At 51.4% G+C, this 19,531-nt stretch overlaps 2 non-coding genes across 2 annotated transcripts; one reads left to right on the top strand and one right to left on the bottom strand.

Moving 5' to 3' along the window:
* Positions 1-4,196: 4,196 nt before the first annotated feature.
* LOC117975932 (U1 spliceosomal RNA) lies at positions 4,197-4,360 on the top strand. The gene has a single exon (XR_004666383.2). It is a non-coding gene; the product is annotated as a U1 spliceosomal RNA (small nuclear RNA).
* Positions 4,361-14,314: 9,954 nt separating this feature from the next.
* On the bottom strand, positions 14,315-14,478 carry LOC112437075 (U1 spliceosomal RNA). Its single transcript, XR_003025740.1, has one exon. It is a non-coding gene; the product is annotated as a U1 spliceosomal RNA (small nuclear RNA).
* Positions 14,479-19,531: the final 5,053 nt, after the last annotated feature.

Below are 19,531 nucleotides of genomic sequence, written 5' to 3'. Positions count from 1 at the left end.
AAAAAAATTAGCTGGGCGTGGTGGCGGGTGCGTGTAATCCCAGCTACTCGGGAGGCTGAGGCAGGAGGATGGCGTGAACCCGGGAGGTGGAGCTTGCAGTGAGCTGAGATTGCGCCACTGCACTCCAACCTGGACGACAGAGCGAGACTCCGGCTCAAAAAAAAAAAAAAAAAAAAAAAATTAGCTGGGCGTGGTGGCGGGTGCGTGTAATCCCAGCTACTCGGGAGGCTGAGGCAGGAGAATCACTTGAACCTGGGAGGCAGAGGCTGTAGTGAGCCAAGATCGCGCCATTGCATTCCAGCCTGGGCAACAAGAGCGAAACTCTGTCTCTAAATAAATAAAATAAAATAAAAAATGGCATGTAATATAAAAATGAGGGGAGAACGCTTTTAGGTAGGATTTAACTTTGGCTACAGGTAACTAAAACAATGAGCAGCTTAGACAGGACTTATTTTTCTCACCTACCCAGAATTTAAGGGGTAGCAGTTTGGGGCTGTTGGCCAGGCTATTCACCAGGCGGCCCCTCCTGCGTCTGCTCTACCATGCCAGGTGTAAGGTCTCCCGGCCATGATTGTTGCTTCCAGGTACCAAGGCGGCCGCTACACTCCAGGCCTGAGTCTGACTTCCAGGTAGAAAAAGGGGGTAGGGACAAAGACTTTCTTCAAAAAGTGGCTTGGCCTTTTTATTCTCCTGGAGATGCCCTTTCCGGGGACGTGTGTCTAACTGGCCAGAACTGTGTTGTGTGATGAGGAAGTTGAGCTGTTTTAGCTGGGTGTGTTGATCGTGTGGACAAAATCAGGGTCTGTTAGTAAGACAGGAGTGGCCACTGCAGGATACCCTGCAAACAGCACAAAACGAGTCTGGACCTGAGAAACAGTAAAACTGACCTGTGATTAGAGGTTTAGTTTGTTGTTGTTGTTGTTTGTTTTTTATGTGTTTTTTTGGTTCTTGTTTTGTTTTTTGTTTTTTTGTGACGGAGTCTCACTCTGTCGTCCAGGCTGGAGTGCAATGTCGCGATCTCGGCTCATTACAACCTCCACCTCCTGGGTTCAAGTTTTTCTCCCGCCTCAGCCTCCGGAGTAGCTGGGATTACAGGAACCCGCCATCATGCCCAGCTAATTTTTGTATTTTTTAGTAGAGACGGGGTTTCACCATGTTGGCCAGGCTGGTCTTGAGCTCCTGACCTCAGGTTATCCGCCCGCCTTGGCCTCCCAAAGTGCTGGGATTACAGGCGTCAGCCACCGCGCCCGGCCCAGAATTTTTTTTTTTTTTTAATTATTTTACATTAGAGGCCGGGTGCGGTGGCTCACACCTGTAATCCCAGCACTTTGGGAGGCCGAGGAGGGCAAATCACGAGGTCAGGAGATGGAGACCATCCTGGCCAATATGGTGAAACCCCCGTCTCTACTAAAAATACAAAAATTAGCCAGGCGTGGTGGCGCGCACCTGTAGTCCCAGCTACTTGGGAGGCTGAGGCGGGAGAATCACTTGAACCCGGGAGACGGAGGTTGCAGTGAGCCGAGATTGCGCCACCGCTCTCCAGCCTGCTGACAGAGTGAGACGCCATCTCAAAAAAATATATATATATATATGTGTGTGTGTGTGTGTGTGTGTGTGTGTGTGTGTGTGTGTGTGTATGTATATAAAACATTAGAAGAAAATCAAATGAGTCCAGAGAGTTGGTTGTGGCCCTAGGACTTGTAACAGGACACGTAAACTCTGGGGCTGAGGCTGCCATTGTGGGATGGCCTTTGGGGCTTTTCTATGCGCTATGCGCTGATGCTGAGCAAGCAAAGAGAAGCAAGAGTTTGGAGCAAACAGAGAGAAGCAGGGAGGCTTTCCGTGACCCCCTTGTCTAATATGTTAAGCCCTCAACCCCAGCCTTTTCTCTCCATGCCCTCTTCTCTATCCCTTGGTCCACGTTTTTCCCCCTTCTGCTTCGTATTATTGCTTGTCTGCTCACTGTCCGTCTCCCCGTTCCATTTCTCTATTGCTTCACGAAAAGACCACCCTCAAAACGTAAGGGCTTTGCAACAACAGTGATCATTCATTTGTATCCCAAGTCCGCAGTTTTGATGTTCTGCTCCCTGATGCCTAGGGTCTCGGCTGGGGACTGAAACTGTTTCCATGCATTTCTCTCCACAAAGCCTCGGGCTTCCTCACGACACGGCAGCCTGCGTAGTCAGCCTTCTTCCATGGCGGCGCAAACCTCCAAGACGATTCCGGTAGACCCAGATGGGAGCTGTAAGGATGCCTCCGACCCAGCCTCGGGAGACCCTGGACATCACTTCTGCCACATGCCGTTGTGCAAGGTAGTCACTAAGGCCAAACCAGATCCAAGGAGAGGGGAATTGGACTCTACTTCTCAATGGGAGAAGTAGTAAAGATAAGAAACTTCTCAGGCTACTGTCCAAAAAAATCGGCTGGGCGCGGTTGCTCACGCCTGTAACCCTAGCACTTTGGGAGGCCGAGGCGGGCGGATCACCTGAGGTCAGGAGTTCAAGACCAGCCTGGTCCACTAAAATACAAAAATTAGCCGGGCATGATGGCGGATGCCTGTAATCCCAGCTACTCGGGAGGCTGAGACGGGAGAATCGCTTGAACCCAGGAGACGGTGGTTGCAGTGGGCCGAGATCACGCCACTGCACTCCAGCCTGGGCGGCTGAGCGAGATTCCGTCTCAGGAAAAAAAAAAAAAAATCGAGGACGACTCACCATCTAAGCATAAAACGAAGGTTGAACAGATTACATAGAATATCTCAGATCGTGTGAGTTGACTATAAAATATAACAGTGGCTGGACGTGGTGGTTCACGCCTGTAATCCCAACACTTTGAGAGGCTGAGGTGGGCAGATCACCTTAGGTCGGGAGTTCGAGACCAGCCTGACCCACATGGAGAAATCCCGTGTCTACTGAAAATACAAAATTAGCCGGGCGTGGTGGCGCATGCCTGTAATCCCAGCTACTCGGGAGGCTGAGGCAAGAGAATCGCTTGAACCCGGGAGGCGGAGGTTGCGGTGAGCCGAGATCGCGCCATTGCACTCCAGCCTGGACAACAAGAGCGCAACTCCGTCTCACATTAAGAAGAAGAAGAAGAAGAAGAATACAATAATAATAATAGCGTATTTACAGATTTTCCCAAGTGTTCAAAAATGGTTTGTTGTCCAGCGTTATACACTTAACTCGACCAGTGCACGGTTTGCATAGTGGACAACTTTGTACTTTGTCCTGATTTTTTTTTCCCTCAAAGTAAGAGGCTTGATTCCCCCCCGACTCCACCCGGCCCCCCTCCTTTAGGTTTTCCTAGGTTTCGTCGCCGCGTATGTTAGTTACAGCCGTTTCTGACAGGCCTACCAGGGAAGATGCTCAAGGAAAACGATGTTCTGTCAAGCTGCTTGGGGAAATCTTAGTGCTTAATGTTTAACCGGGGGGAGGAGGCGAACCTCATAATAGTTGTGCCCTGTGGGGAAGACTTCTGTTGGGCTGGCGAGAAGAGAAGGGGCCGAAACTTGCTTTTTGCTGAAAGGAAGGTGAGCCCAAACCCGAGCCCTGCCCGGCCCAGACGCTAGATCCCTCGGGGACTGGGCGGTGGGGCCGCAAACTCTCTTTCGCTCGCTCGCTCGCTCGCTCTCTCTCCCCCTCTTTTCTTCCTTCTCTCTCTATCTTCTCTCTGTCACTGTCTCTCTCTCTCTCTCTCTCTGTCTTCTCTCTCCCCTCTCTCCTGTCTCTCTCTCTCTCTTCTCTCTGTCACTGTCTTTCTGTCTCTCTCTTCTCTCTGTCACTGTCTCTCTCTCTCTCTGGCACTCTCTCGTCCTCTCAGGCCTCCCTTTCAGGTCCCAGACTCCCGGCCGCGCGCCCACTTGCGCCCAACCAGCCCCGGAGACACCCAGGCCTGTCCCACGCCGTCGGTAGGTCCCCGGTCCGGGAGCGGGAGAGACCGGAGCGCCGGGGACGACCCCGGCGAGGGCGTGGCGTATGCAGATGAGCACGGCGCGCGGAGGCTGCCGGTCACGTTCGGCCTGGAACCCCATGTCCCGCGCGCGATATCCGAGTGCTGTCGGGGTGTCTTCCCCTAGCGGCAACGGTGGAGCGAGGGGGCTGGAGAGGGTGAGGGGGCTGGGGCCGCACGAGAGAAGTGACCGTGTGTTGAGAGTGTGGTGGGCGCGAGGGTATGAGAGGAAGCCACCGGGACAACTCATACTTACCTGGCAGGGGAGATACCATGATCACGAAGGTGGTTTTCCCAGGGCGAGGCTTATCCATTGCACTCCGGATGTGCTGACCCCTGCGATTTCCCCAAATGTGGGAAACTCGACTGCATAATTTGTGGTAGTGGGGGACTGCGTTCGCGCTTTCCCCTGGCTTACGGAAGTTGAAAAGCAGTTTCATTAGGTGGTTGTTGGGTTCGGATGTCTGGTGTTCAGAACGCGAGCTGCTGGTCGGTTTGCTTTCCTTTTCGTTTTCACCCTTTCAGGGGCGTGGGGTGACTGCTGCTTTTTTTCCTTCCCCCCGTGGAGAATGCTTTAGCAACGAGCCAATTATACTGTTGGTCTATGTTCTCCAGGGCATTGTCGTGAAAACGTCACGATCTCGTGCTTTCTCCAGGCCAAAGCCGCGTTTTTCCTGCAAGTTTGGGGTGTGTAGAGAAAAAGCCAGAACTGCTTTCTCTTCCCTGGGGAAAATATCCCAGGGTCTTGTTAACCGCTGGCAGAAACGACAGAATACGTACGGGCAATTAATCCTGGTCCAGGGAAGTATCCGGCTTAGAGGTTTAGGAAGGACCTGTCGGGGTTGAGTTCCCCACCCAGGGGGAGATCGAGTCCGCGGGAGCTGCTGATCCCACCCAGGCAGCTGCTGGGCTTGTTGGCAGCAGGGTCTTCTGGAAGGACTAGAACGGAGTCATCCCACTCCCAGAGAAGCAGGCGTGTCATGCATGACAGTGAAGACCGGACTGTATACAAGGCCCTCAAGAACAGGAGACTTTGGGTCCTCGCTAACGGCCTTGGGAGACCACGCAAGACTGGTCAGAAAAGCCAGGTAGAAAGGCTTTTCATGGGCCGCGCGCGGTGGCTCACGCCTGTAATCCCAGCACTTTGAGAGGGCGAGGCGAGCGGATCACTTGAGGTCAGGAGTTCGAGACCAACCTGGGCAACATGGTGAAACCCCCGTCTCTACGAAAAATACAAAAATTAGCCAGGCGTCGTGGCGCGTGCCTGTAATTCCACCTGCTCCAGAGGCTGAGGCATGAGAATTGCTTGAACCCGGGAGGCGGAGGTTGCACTGAGCCGAGATGGCACCCCTGCACTCCAGCCTGGGTGACAGAGCAAGACTCCGTCTCAAAAAAAAAAAAGAAAGAAAGAAAGAAAGAAAGAAAAAGGCTTTTCATGAATGCTTTTAGGAGAGTCTCGTGACAGCCTCTGTACATGTCCCCAGGAGGAAACAAGAGACTCTGATGTTCAGGGCCACCATCCTGACATGGACCTTTCCTCCAATTATAATGTTGCCATTTTGCTGTCTTAAGACCCTTATGTCCAAGCCTTCCCAGACCTCAGCACCCCCGGGATATGTGTAATAGAAGGGTAAATACACGCCAGGCGCGGTGGCTCACGCCTGTAATCCCAGCGCTTTGGGAGGCCGAGGTGGGCGGATCACCTGAGGTCAGGAGTTCGAGACCAGCTTGACCAACGTGGCAAAATCCTGTCTCTACTAAAAATACAAAAATTAGCCGGGCATGGTGGTGTGTGTCTGTAATCCCAGCTACTCGGGAGGCTAAGGCAGGAGAATCGCTTGAACCCAGGAGGCGGAGAGGGTGCAGTGAGCTGAGATCGTGCCACTTGTACCACTCCAGCCAGCCTGGGCAACAGAGCGAGACTCTGTCTCAAAAAAAAAAAAAAAAAAAAAAAAGTAAATACAAAACTGGAAGAAGGAAAGAAAAATGTTGGCCGGGCACGGTGGCTCACGCCTGTAATCCTAGCGCTTTGGGAGGCCGAGGCGAGAGGATCACTTGAGCCCAGGAGTTGGAGACCAGCTTGGGCAACACAGCAAGAGACCTCGTCTCTAAATTAAAACAAACCAAACCAAAACAAAACAGAAGGCAGGAGGAGGCTGCAGTGAGCGGTGATGGCGCCACTGCACTCCCACCCGAGTGACAAGAGCCTGCCTCAAAAAAGAAAAAACAAAAACATGTGCCCCTGGTGCCATAAGGAAAAGAGACATTTCCCCTTCCTTTGAGGCGTGAGTCTCTGCTTTTTGAGACAGGGTCTCTCTCTGTCACCCAGGCTGGGGTGCAGTGGCGTTATCCTAGCTTACTCACTGCAGCCTCGAACTCCTGGGTTCAAGCGGTCCTCCGGCCTCAGCCTTCCTCCTTAGCTGGAACCACAGGTTTGCGTTACCACACATGGCTAACTGGCTAATTTTAATTTTTTTTTTTTTTTTTGTAGAGACGGTGTCTTCCTATGTTGCCCAGGCTGGGCTCGAACTCCTGGGCCCAAGCGATCCTTCTGCCTCGGCCCCCCAAAATGCTGAAATTACGGGTGTCAGCCACCACGCCTGGCCTACGTGAGTCATATTAACAGCTAAATAAGCCTCTTGCCAGTTTTACAACCTAGGAAGGTTTTCCCTTGAGGGCCTTGAAGCCACCAACTCAAAAGGTAAATATCAAGGAAGATAGTGTCCCCCTGTCTCCTTTCTGTCTCTGGGAATTTACTTATGTATTGATTGATTTATATTTATTTACTTTTTTGTTTTTCTTTTTTGAGACAGAGTCTTGCTCTATCGCCCAGGCTGGAGTGCAGTGGTGCAGTCTCGGCTCACTGCAACCTCCACCTCCAGGGTTCAAGCGATTCTCCTGCCTCAGCCTCTCAAGTAGCTGGGATTACAGGCGCGTGCCACCACGTCCAGCTAATTTTTGTATTTTTAGTACAGACGAGGTTTCACCATGTTGGCCAGGCTGGTCTCAAACTCTTGGTAATCCGCCCGCCTCGGCCTCCCAGAGTGCTGGGATTACAGGCGTGAGCCACTGCGCCCGGCCTCTATCTCTGGGAATTTAGCCTAGGTGGCTGGCTCCAAGTTATCACTACCTCCTTGTCATGGAGGTATCAGAGGCTTTATTTTCCCTTTGGGTAAAGGCAATTAATAACACAGCTGACCGCTGCAATTACCAGTTGAACTGAGGATGAACTGTGTGTAGCAAATGGTGCTAGGTTTCTTTCTTGAGGACAAATCCTTGACAACATGTATTTTAGGGCTTGCATCTGCCTACCTATGTAAAGGGGTGACCTTTCTTGGGGCTATAAACGGAACTGTCGGCCGGGCGCGGTGGCTCACACCTTCAATCCCATCCCTTTGGGAAGCCAAGGCGGGGGGGGGGGTCACTTGAGCCCAGGAGTTTGAGACCAATCTGGGCAACATATGGAGACTTCCTGTCTACTTAAAAAAGAAGAAAAAAAGAAAAATTGCAGTTGTGTACCCAGAAGTCCCAGAGTCTCCCATTGATTTCCTCAGCAGTTTGTTGAGGCTTTCTCAGAATTTACTGGCATAGATCCAGGAGCAGACCAAAATTCTGCCCAGGTGTTAGCCCATCTTTGTCTGGGCTCTCTTACTGACTATCCAAACTCAAGTTAGGCAAAAAGTGGTACGGTAGGCCGGGCCTGGTGGCTCACGCCTGTAATCCCAGCACTTTGGGAGGCTGAGGCGGGCAGATCCCGAGGTCAGGAGATCGAGACCATCCTGGCTAACACGGTGAAACCCTGTGTCTACTAAGAACACAAAAAAATTAGCCGGGCGTGGTGGCGGGCGCCTGTAGTCCCAGCTACTCGGGAGGCTGAGGCAGGAGAATGGCGTGAACCCGGGAGGCGGAGCTTGCAGTGAGCCGAGGATCGCGCCACTGCACTTCGGCCTGGGCGACAGAGCGAGACTCCGTCTCAAATAAATAATAAATAAATAAATACTTAATAACAATAAAGAAGAATTCGTCCATTCAACAACCGTTCACTGAGCGCATAGCCTGTGCCCAGACACTGTTCCAGGCCTCTGGGAGCAAAAAGGCCTCGGTGCCCGTATTCTAGTTAGAGAACGAGAAGCGCGGGGAGGTGGGGGGCGGGGGTGGGAGAGAGAAAATCTACACCGGGCTGCATAGGTAAATTCGTAGGTTAGGTGCTAAGTGCTTTGAAAAAGCAAACAAACACAGGGAAAGTGAGATAAGGAGTTGCGGCAAGGGGCAGGTGGCTGTGTTAAATCGAGTGGTTGGAAGAAGCTGCCATGAGAAGGTACCGTATGAGCAAAGGACTTGAAGCAGGTGAAGGGAGTTGGTCACGGGGCATCCCCAGCACAAACATCAGCTACAGCAAAGGCCCAGGTAGGACTGGGTTTGGCGAACAGCAAGGAGGCCCTGTGTCGGGAGCAAAATTAAAGAGAGTTGTATAAAATGTCAGTCACAGAGGTGACTGGGTGGGGGTAAGATCATGAGGGTCTTGTAGACACCACAGTAAAGCTTTAAATCTGGGTGAACCAGGTTTTGAGCAGAGGTGTGGCATGTTCTGATAAAAAAATGAAATGAAGTGAAAAGCAGGAAGACCAATCAGGAGACTTGCCAATCCAGGCAAGATGATGTTGGCTCAAACCAGGTTAAACCACTGGGTAAATACAAGGGGCAGGGGTGTGAGAAAAATAAGGTGCTTACCCCAAACTTGCCTTTTTCTGATGCCTGTAACAACGATCACATTCTCCTCAAGCGAGAAGGGGCTGAAGAGGCTGACAGAGGTCGAGGGTGTGGACTAGTGGATCCTCCCGCTGGGCTCAGGGACTAGTTTTGTAGCTCTCACCCAGGAGCTCGAGCAAATGGTATTAAGTGCTGATGAAGCTGAGCAGGGAGGATTTGCAACTCTGTGATTTCTCTGTAGGAAAGACACAGTATTAATCTCCCCTGGGCTCAGAGCTAGAACCTGGGCACCTGATGTCAATAGATTAATCCGACAAATATATTGAAAGCCAGGCAGCTTTCTAGCCACCTGTGGATGGAGCAGTCAACAAAATAGGCAAGAATCGCTGACCTGGAGCTTACATTCCAAGTGGGTGACGTTAGATAGAAAACTAAAACATACAGCATGTTCGATCAGTGCTTCTTAAACTTCACTGTGGACAGAATGCACATTCGGACTCAGCAGATACAGCAAAGGTGGGGCCTAAGAGTCTGCACTCCTTATTTTATTTATTTATTTATTTATTTATTTATTTATTTATTTTTGAGACGGAGTCTTGCTCTGTTGCCCAGGCTGGAGTGCAATGGCGCGATCTCGGCTCACCGCAACCTCCGCCTCCCGGGTTCAAGCGATTCTCCTTCAGCACTCCTTCAGCACTTTGGGAGGCCCAGGCGGGGGCGGCTCAACCTGGGCAACAGAGCAAGATGGGCAACAGAGCAAGACTCCGTCTCAAAAATAAATAAATAAATAAATAAATAAATAAATAAATAAAATAAGGAGTGCAGACTCTTAGGCCCCACCTTTGCTGTATCTGCTGAGTCCGAATGTGCATTCTGTCCACAGTGAAGTTTAAGAAGCACTGATCGAACATGCTGTATGTTTTAGTTTTCTATCTAACGTCACCCACTTGGAATGTAAGCTCCAGGTCAGCGATTCTTGCCTATTTTGTTGACTGCTCCATCCACAGGTGGCTAGAAAGCTGCCTGGCTTTCAATATATTTGTCGGATTAATCTATTGACATCAGGTGCCCAGGTTCTAGCTCTGAGCCCAGGGGAGATTAATACTGTGTCTTTCCTACAGAGAAATCACAGAGTTGCAAATCCTCCCTGCTCAGCTTCATCAGCACTTAATACCATTTGCTCGAGCTCCTGGGTGAGAGCTACAAAACTAGTCCCTGAGCCCAGCGGGAGGATCCACTAGTCCACACCCTCGACCTCTGTCAGCCTCTTCAGCCCCTTCTCGCTTGAGGAGAATGTGATCGTTGTTACAGGCATCAGAAAAAGGCAAGTTTGGGGTAAGCACCTTATTTTTCTCACACCCCTGCCCCTTGTATTTACCCAGTGGTTTAACCTGGTTTGAGCCAACATCATCTTGCCTGGATTGGCAAGTCTCCTGATTGGTCTTCCTGCTTTTCACTTCATTTCATTTTTTTATCAGAACATGCCACACCTCTGCTCAAAACCTGGTTCACCCAGATTTAAAGCTTTACTGTGGTGTCTACAAGACCCTCATGATCTTACCCCCACCCAGTCACCTCTGTGACTGACATTTTATACAACTCTCTTTAATTTTGCTCCCGACACAGGGCCTCCTTGCTGTTCGCCAAACCCAGTCCTACCTGGGCCTTTGCTGTAGCTGATGTTTGTGCTGGGGATGCCCCGTGACCAACTCCCTTCACCTGCTTCAAGTCCTTTGCTCATACGGTACCTTCTCATGGCAGCTTCTTCCAACCACTCGATTTAACACAGCCACCTGCCCCTTGCCGCAACTCCTTATCTCACTTTCCCTGTGTTTGTTTGCTTTTTCAAAGCACTTAGCACCTAACCTACGAATTTACCTATGCAGCCCGGTGTAGATTTTCTCTCTCCCACCCCCGCCCCCCACCTCCCCGCGCTTCTCGTTCTCTAACTAGAATACGGGCACCGAGGCCTTTTTGCTCCCAGAGGCCTGGAACAGTGTCTGGGCACAGGCTATGCGCTCAGTGAACGGTTGTTGAATGGACGAATTCTTCTTTATTGTTATTAAGTATTTATTTATTTATTATTTATTTGAGACGGAGTCTCGCTCTGTCGCCCAGGCCGAAGTGCAGTGGCGCGATCCTCGGCTCACTGCAAGCTCCGCCTCCCGGGTTCACGCCATTCTCCTGCCTCAGCCTCCCGAGTAGCTGGGACTACAGGCGCCCGCCACCACGCCCGGCTAATTTTTTTGTGTTCTTAGTAGACACAGGGTTTCACCGTGTTAGCCAGGATGGTCTCGATCTCCTGACCTCGGGATCTGCCCGCCTCAGCCTCCCAAAGTGCTGGGATTACAGGCGTGAGCCACCAGGCCCGGCCTACCGTACCACTTTTTGCCTAACTTGAGTTTGGATAGTCAGTAAGAGAGCCCAGACAAAGATGGGCTAACACCTGGGCAGAATTTTGGTCTGCTCCTGGATCTATGCCAGTAAATTCTGAGAAAGCCTCAACAAACTGCTGAGGAAATCAATGGGAGACTCTGGGACTTCTGGGTACACAACTGCAATTTTTCTTTTTTTCTTCTTTTTTAAGTAGACAGGAAGTCTCCATATGTTGCCCAGATTGGTCTCAAACTCCTGGGCTCAAGTGACCCCCCCCCCCGCCTTGGCTTCCCAAAGGGATGGGATTGAAGGTGTGAGCCACCGCGCCCGGCCGACAGTTCCGTTTATAGCCCCAAGAAAGGTCACCCCTTTACATAGGTAGGCAGATGCAAGCCCTAAAATACATGTTGTCAAGGATTTGTCCTCAAGAAAGAAACCTAGCACCATTTGCTACACACAGTTCATCCTCAGTTCAACTGGTAATTGCAGCGGTCAGCTGTGTTATTAATTGCCTTTACCCAAAGGGAAAATAAAGCCTCTGATACCTCCATGACAAGGAGGTAGTGATAACTTGGAGCCAGCCACCTAGGCTAAATTCCCAGAGATAGAGGCCGGGCGCAGTGGCTCACGCCTGTAATCCCAGCACTCTGGGAGGCCGAGGCGGGCGGATTACCAAGAGTTTGAGACCAGCCTGGCCAACATGGTGAAACCTCGTCTGTACTAAAAATACAAAAATTAGCTGGACGTGGTGGCACGCGCCTGTAATCCCAGCTACTTGAGAGGCTGAGGCAGGAGAATCGCTTGAACCCTGGAGGTGGAGGTTGCAGTGAGCCGAGACTGCACCACTGCACTCCAGCCTGGGCGATAGAGCAAGACTCTGTCTCAAAAAAGAAAAACAAAAAAGTAAATAAATATAAATCAATCAATACATAAGTAAATTCCCAGAGACAGAAAGGAGACAGGGGGACACTATCTTCCTTGATATTTACCTTTTGAGTTGGTGGCTTCAAGGCCCTCAAGGGAAAACCTTCCTAGGTTGTAAAACTGGCAAGAGGCTTATTTAGCTGTTAATATGACTCACGTAGGCCAGGCGTGGTGGCTGACACCCGTAATTTCAGCATTTTGGGGGGCCGAGGCAGAAGGATCGCTTGGGCCCAGGAGTTCGAGCCCAGCCTGGGCAACATAGGAAGACACCGTCTCTACAAAAAAAAAAAAAAAAATTAAAATTAGCCAGTTAGCCATGTGTGGTAACGCAAACCTGTGGTTCCAGCTAAGGAGGAAGGCTGAGGCCGGAGGACCGCTTGAACCCAGGAGTTCGAGGCTGCAGTGAGTAAGCTAGGATAACGCCACTGCACCCCAGCCTGGGTGACAGAGAGAGACCCTGTCTCAAAAAGCAGAGACTCACGCCTCAAAGGAAGGGGAAATGTCTCTTTTCCTTATGGCACCAGGGGCACATGTTTTTGTTTTTTCTTTTTTGAGGCAGGCTCTTGTCACTCGGGTGGGAGTGCAGTGGCGCCATCACCGCTCACTGCAGCCTCCTCCTGCCTTCTGTTTTGTTTTGGTTTGGTTTGTTTTAATTTAGAGACGAGGTCTCTTGCTGTGTTGCCCAAGCTGGTCTCCAACTCCTGGGCTCAAGTGATCCTCTCGCCTCGGCCTCCCAAAGCGCTAGGATTACAGGCGTGAGCCACCGTGCCCGGCCAACATTTTTCTTTCCTTCTTCCAGTTTTGTATTTACTTTTTTTTTTTTTTTTTTTTTTTTTTGAGACAGAGTCTCGCTCTGTTGCCCAGGCTGGCTGGAGTGGTACAAGTGGCACGATCTCAGCTCACTGCACCCTCTCCGCCTCCTGGGTTCAAGCGATTCTCCTGCCTTAGCCTCCCGAGTAGCTGGGATTACAGACACACACCACCATGCCCGGCTAATTTTTGTATTTTTAGTAGAGACAGGATTTTGCCACGTTGGTCAAGCTGGTCTCGAACTCCTGACCTCAGGTGATCCGCCCACCTCGGCCTCCCAAAGCGCTGGGATTACAGGCGTGAGCCACCGCGCCTGGCGTGTATTTACCCTTCTATTACACATATCCCGGGGGTGCTGAGGTCTGGGAAGGCTTGGACATAAGGGTCTTAAGACAGCAAAATGGCAACATTATAATTGGAGGAAAGGTCCATGTCAGGATGGTGGCCCTGAACATCAGAGTCTCTTGTTTCCTCCTGGGGACATGTACAGAGGCTGTCACGAGACTCTCCTAAAAGCATTCATGAAAAGCCTTTTTCTTTCTTTCTTTCTTTCTTTCTTTTTTTTTTTTGAGACGGAGTCTTGCTCTGTCACCCAGGCTGGAGTGCAGGGGTGCCATCTCGGCTCAGTGCAACCTCCGCCTCCCGGGTTCAAGCAATTCTCATGCCTCAGCCTCTGGAGCAGGTGGAATTACAGGCACGCGCCACGACGCCTGGCTAATTTTTGTATTTTTCGTAGAGACGGGGGTTTCACCATGTTGCCCAGGTTGGTCTCGAACTCCTGACCTCAAGTGATCCGCTCGCCTCGCCCTCTCAAAGTGCTGGGATTACAGGCGTGAGCCACCGCGCGCGGCCCATGAAAAGCCTTTCTACCTGGCTTTTCTGACCAGTCTTGCGTGGTCTCCCAAGGCCGTTAGCGAGGACCCAAAGTCTCCTGTTCTTGAGGGCCTTGTATACAGTCCGGTCTTCACTGTCATGCATGACACGCCTGCTTCTCTGGGAGTGGGATGACTCCGTTCTAGTCCTTCCAGAAGACCCTGCTGCCAACAAGCCCAGCAGCTGCCTGGGTGGGATCAGCAGCTCCCGCGGACTCGATCTCCCCCTGGGTGGGGAACTCAACCCCGACAGGTCCTTCCTAAACCTCTAAGCCGGATACTTCCCTGGACCAGGATTAATTGCCCGTACGTATTCTGTCGTTTCTGCCAGCGGTTAACAAGACCCTGGGATATTTTCCCCAGGGAAGAGAAAGCAGTTCTGGCTTTTTCTCTACACACCCCAAACTTGCAGGAAAAACGCGGCTTTGGCCTGGAGAAAGCACGAGATCGTGACGTTTTCACGACAATGCCCTGGAGAACATAGACCAACAGTATAATTGGCTCGTTGCTAAAGCATTCTCCACGGGGGGAAGGAAAAAAAGCAGCAGTCACCCCACGCCCCTGAAAGGGTGAAAACGAAAAGGAAAGCAAACCGACCAGCAGCTCGCGTTCTGAACACCAGACATCCGAACCCAACAACCACCTAATGAAACTGCTTTTCAACTTCCGTAAGCCAGGGGAAAGCGCGAACGCAGTCCCCCACTACCACAAATTATGCAGTCGAGTTTCCCACATTTGGGGAAATCGCAGGGGTCAGCACATCCGGAGTGCAATGGATAAGCCTCGCCCTGGGAAAACCACCTTCGTGATCATGGTATCTCCCCTGCCAGGTAAGTATGAGTTGTCCCGGTGGCTTCCTCTCATACCCTCGCGCCCACCACACTCTCAACACACGGTCACTTCTCTCGTGCGGCCCCAGCCCCCTCACCCTCTCCAGCCCCCTCGCTCCACCGTTGCCGCTAGGGGAAGACACCCCGACAGCACTCGGATATCGCGCGCGGGACATGGGGTTCCAGGCCGAACGTGACCGGCAGCCTCCGCGCGCCGTGCTCATCTGCATACGCCACGCCCTCGCCGGGGTCGTCCCCGGCGCTCCGGTCTCTCCCGCTCCCGGACCGGGGACCTACCGACGGCGTGGGACAGGCCTGGGTGTCTCCGGGGCTGGTTGGGCGCAAGTGGGCGCGCGGCCGGGAGTCTGGGACCTGAAAGGGAGGCCTGAGAGGACGAGAGAGTGCCAGAGAGAGAGAGAGACAGTGACAGAGAGAAGAGAGAGACAGAAAGACAGTGACAGAGAGAAGAGAGAGAGAGAGACAGGAGAGAGGGGAGAGAGAAGACAGAGAGAGAGAGAGAGAGAGACAGTGACAGAGAGAAGATAGAGAGAGAAGGAAGAAAAGAGGGGGAGAGAGAGCGAGCGAGCGAGCGAGCGAAAGAGAGTTTGCGGCCCCACCGCCCAGTCCCCGAGGGATCTAGCGTCTGGGCCGGGCAGGGCTCGGGTTTGGGCTCACCTTCCTTTCAGCAAAAAGCAAGTTTCGGCCCCTTCTCTTCTCGCCAGCCCAACAGAAGTCTTCCCCACAGGGCACAACTATTATGAGGTTCGCCTCCTCCCCCCGGTTAAACATTAAGCACTAAGATTTCCCCAAGCAGCTTGACAGAACATCGTTTTCCTTGAGCATCTTCCCTGGTAGGCCTGTCAGAAACGGCTGTAACTAACATACGCGGCGACGAAACCTAGGAAAACCTAAAGGAGGGGGGCCGGGTGGAGTCGGGGGGGAATCAAGCCTCTTACTTTGAGGGAAAAAAAAATCAGGACAAAGTACAAAGTTGTCCACTATGCAAACCGTGCACTGGTCGAGTTAAGTGTATAACGCTGGACAACAAACCATTTTTGAACACTTGGGAAAATCTGTAAATACGCTATTATTATTATTGTATTCTTCTTCTTCTTCTTCTTCTTAATGTGAGACGGAGTTGCGCTCTTGTTGTCCAGGCTGGAGTGCAATGGCGCGATCTCGGCTCACCGCAACCTCCGCCTCCCGGGTTCAAGCGATTCTCTTGCCTCAGCCTCCCGAGTAGCTGGGATTACAGGCATGCGCCACCACGCCCGGCTAATTTTGTATTTTCAGTAGACACGGGATTTCTCCATGTGGGTCAGGCTGGTCTCGAACTCCCGACCTAAGGTGATCTGCCCACCTCAGCCTCTCAAAGTGTTGGGATTACAGGCGTGAACCACCACGTCCAGCCACTGTTATATTTTATAGTCAACTCACACGATCTGAGATATTCTATGTAATCTGTTCAACCTTCGTTTTATGCTTAGATGGTGAGTCGTCCTCGATTTTTTTTTTTTTTTCCTGAGACGGAATCTCGCTCAGCCGCCCAGGCTGGAGTGCAGTGGCGTGATCTCGGCCCACTGCAACCACCGTCTCCTGGGTTCAAGCGATTCTCCCGTCTCAGCCTCCCGAGTAGCTGGGATTACAGGCATCCGCCATCATGCCCGGCTAATTTTTGTATTTTAGTGGACCAGGCTGGTCTTGAACTCCTGACCTCAGGTGATCCGCCCGCCTCGGCCTCCCAAAGTGCTAGGGTTACAGGCGTGAGCAACCGCGCCCAGCCGATTTTTTTGGACAGTAGCCTGAGAAGTTTCTTATCTTTACTACTTCTCCCATTGAGAAGTAGAGTCCAATTCCCCTCTCCTTGGATCTGGTTTGGCCTTAGTGACTACCTTGCACAACGGCATGTGGCAGAAGTGATGTCCAGGGTCTCCCGAGGCTGGGTCGGAGGCATCCTTACAGCTCCCATCTGGGTCTACCGGAATCGTCTTGGAGGTTTGCGCCGCCATGGAAGAAGGCTGACTACGCAGGCTGCCGTGTCGTGAGGAAGCCCGAGGCTTTGTGGAGAGAAATGCATGGAAACAGTTTCAGTCCCCAGCCGAGACCCTAGGCATCAGGGAGCAGAACATCAAAACTGCGGACTTGGGATACAAATGAATGATCACTGTTGTTGCAAAGCCCTTACGTTTTGAGGGTGGTCTTTTCGTGAAGCAATAGAGAAATGGAACGGGGAGACGGACAGTGAGCAGACAAGCAATAATACGAAGCAGAAGGGGGAAAAACGTGGACCAAGGGATAGAGAAGAGGGCATGGAGAGAAAAGGCTGGGGTTGAGGGCTTAACATATTAGACAAGGGGGTCACGGAAAGCCTCCCTGCTTCTCTCTGTTTGCTCCAAACTCTTGCTTCTCTTTGCTTGCTCAGCATCAGCGCATAGCGCATAGAAAAGCCCCAAAGGCCATCCCACAATGGCAGCCTCAGCCCCAGAGTTTACGTGTCCTGTTACAAGTCCTAGGGCCACAACCAACTCTCTGGACTCATTTGATTTTCTTCTAATGTTTTATATACATACACACACACACACACACACACACACACACACACACACACACACACATATATATATATATATATTTTTTTGAGATGGCGTCTCACTCTGTCAGCAGGCTGGAGAGCGGTGGCGCAATCTCGGCTCACTGCAACCTCCGTCTCCCGGGTTCAAGTGATTCTCCCGCCTCAGCCTCCCAAGTAGCTGGGACTACAGGTGCGCGCCACCACGCCTGGCTAATTTTTGTATTTTTAGTAGAGACGGGGGTTTCACCATATTGGCCAGGATGGTCTCCATCTCCTGACCTCGTGATTTGCCCTCCTCGGCCTCCCAAAGTGCTGGGATTACAGGTGTGAGCCACCGCACCCGGCCTCTAATGTAAAATAATTAAAAAAAAAAAAAAATTCTGGGCCGGGCGCGGTGGCTGACGCCTGTAATCCCAGCACTTTGGGAGGCCAAGGCGGGCGGATAACCTGAGGTCAGGAGCTCAAGACCAGCCTGGCCAACATGGTGAAACCCCGTCTCTACTAAAAAATACAAAAATTAGCTGGGCATGATGGCGGGTTCCTGTAATCCCAGCTACTCCGGAGGCTGAGGCGGGAGAAAAACTTGAACCCAGGAGGTGGAGGTTGTAATGAGCCGAGATCGCGACATTGCACTCCAGCCTGGACGACAGAGTGAGACTCCGTCACAAAAAAACAAAAAACAAAACAAGAACCAAAAAAACACATAAAAAACAAACAACAACAACAACAAACTAAACCTCTAATCACAGGTCAGTTTTACTGTTTCTCAGGTCCAGACTCGTTTTGTGCTGTTTGCAGGGTATCCTGCAGTGGCCACTCCTGTCTTACTAACAGACCCTGATTTTGTCCACACGATCAACACACCCAGCTAAAACAGCTCAACTTCCTCATCACACAACACAGTTCTGGCCAGTTAGACACACGTCCCCGGAAAGGGCATCTCCAGGAGAATAAAAAGGCCAAGCCACTTTTTGAAGAAAGTCTTTGTCCCTACCCCCTTTTTCTACCTGGAAGTCAGACTCAGGCCTGGAGTGTAGCGGCCGCCTTGGTACCTGGAAGCAACAATCATGGCCGGGAGACCTTACACCTGGCATGGTAGAGCAGACGCAGGAGGGGCCGCCTGGTGAATAGCCTGGCCAACAGCCCCAAACTGCTACCCCTTAAATTCTGGGTAGGTGAGAAAAATAAGTCCTGTCTAAGCTGCTCATTGTTTTAGTTACCTGTAGCCAAAGTTAAATCCTACCTAAAAGCGTTCTCCCCTCATTTTTATATTACATGCCATTTTTTATTTTATTTTATTTATTTAGAGACAGAGTTTCGCTCTTGTTGCCCAGGCTGGAATGCAATGGCGCGATCTTGGCTCACTACAGCCTCTGCCTCCCAGGTTCAAGTGATTCTCCTGCCTCAGCCTCCCGAGTAGCTGGGATTACACGCACCCGCCACCACGCCCAGCTAATTTTTTTTTTTTTTTTTTTTTTTTGAGCCGGAGTCTCGCTCTGTCGTCCAGGTTGGAGTGCAGTGGCGCAATCTCAGCTCACTGCAAGCTCCACCTCCCGGGTTCACGCCATCCTCCTGCCTCAGCCTCCCGAGTAGCTGGGATTACACGCACCCGCCACCACGCCCAGCTAATTTTTTTTTTTTTTTTTTTTTGAGCCGGAGTCTCGCTCTGTCGTCCAGGTTGGAGTGCAGTGGCGCAATCTCAGCTCACTGCAAGCTCCACCTCCCGGGTTCACGCCATCCTCCTGCCTCAGCCTCCCGAGTAGCTGGGACTACAGGTGCCCGCCACCGCGCCCGGCTAATTTTTTGTATTTTTAGTACAGATGGGGTTTCACCGTGTTAGCCAGGACGGTCTTGATCTCCTGACCTCGTGATCCGCCCGCCTTGGCCTCCCAAGGTGCTGGGATCACAGGCGTGAGCCACCACGCCCAGCCAAAAAGTTGTTTTAAATTTTTTTTGAGATAGGATCTTGCTTAGTTGCCCAGGCTGGTCTTGAACTCCTGGGCTCAAGCAATCTTCCCACTTTGGACCCCCACAGTGCTGGGATTACAGGGGTAAGCCACCACACCCAACCTCAATCTTCTTGTGATCTGTTATGTTGACAACCAAGACAGCTACTTAGTGGTTGGTTGATGGGTGGACAGTGTATACAGCATGGACACACTGGACAGAGGCATGACTCAATGTTCCAGGTAGGACGGCAACAGATTTCATCACGCTACTCAGAACAGCACGACATTTAAAACATAAATTGTTTCTGGAGTTTTTCATTTAGTATTTTCAGATTTCAGGTGACTGCTGTAACTTGAAGCAAGAAAAGTGAAACTACAGAAAAGGGAGGACCACTGGACGGCTGCTTTCATTCTACGCCCACTTTTTAGAGTGCATTCCCACAATAAGCACTCTAACAATGTAAACCAGGGGCCAAGGGATGCACCTTCCACTCTACTTCCTTCCCCAGAAAAGACCACCTTGGTAAATACAGAATGGCA

The sequence above is a fragment of the Pan paniscus genome, chromosome 15 (assembly GCF_029289425.2).
Source record: "Pan paniscus chromosome 15, NHGRI_mPanPan1-v2.0_pri, whole genome shotgun sequence".
NCBI classification, from domain to species: domain Eukaryota; kingdom Metazoa; phylum Chordata; class Mammalia; order Primates; family Hominidae; genus Pan; species Pan paniscus.
Note: the sequence above shows the minus strand (reverse complement) of the source record. Positions and strands in the feature narration are given on the sequence as shown.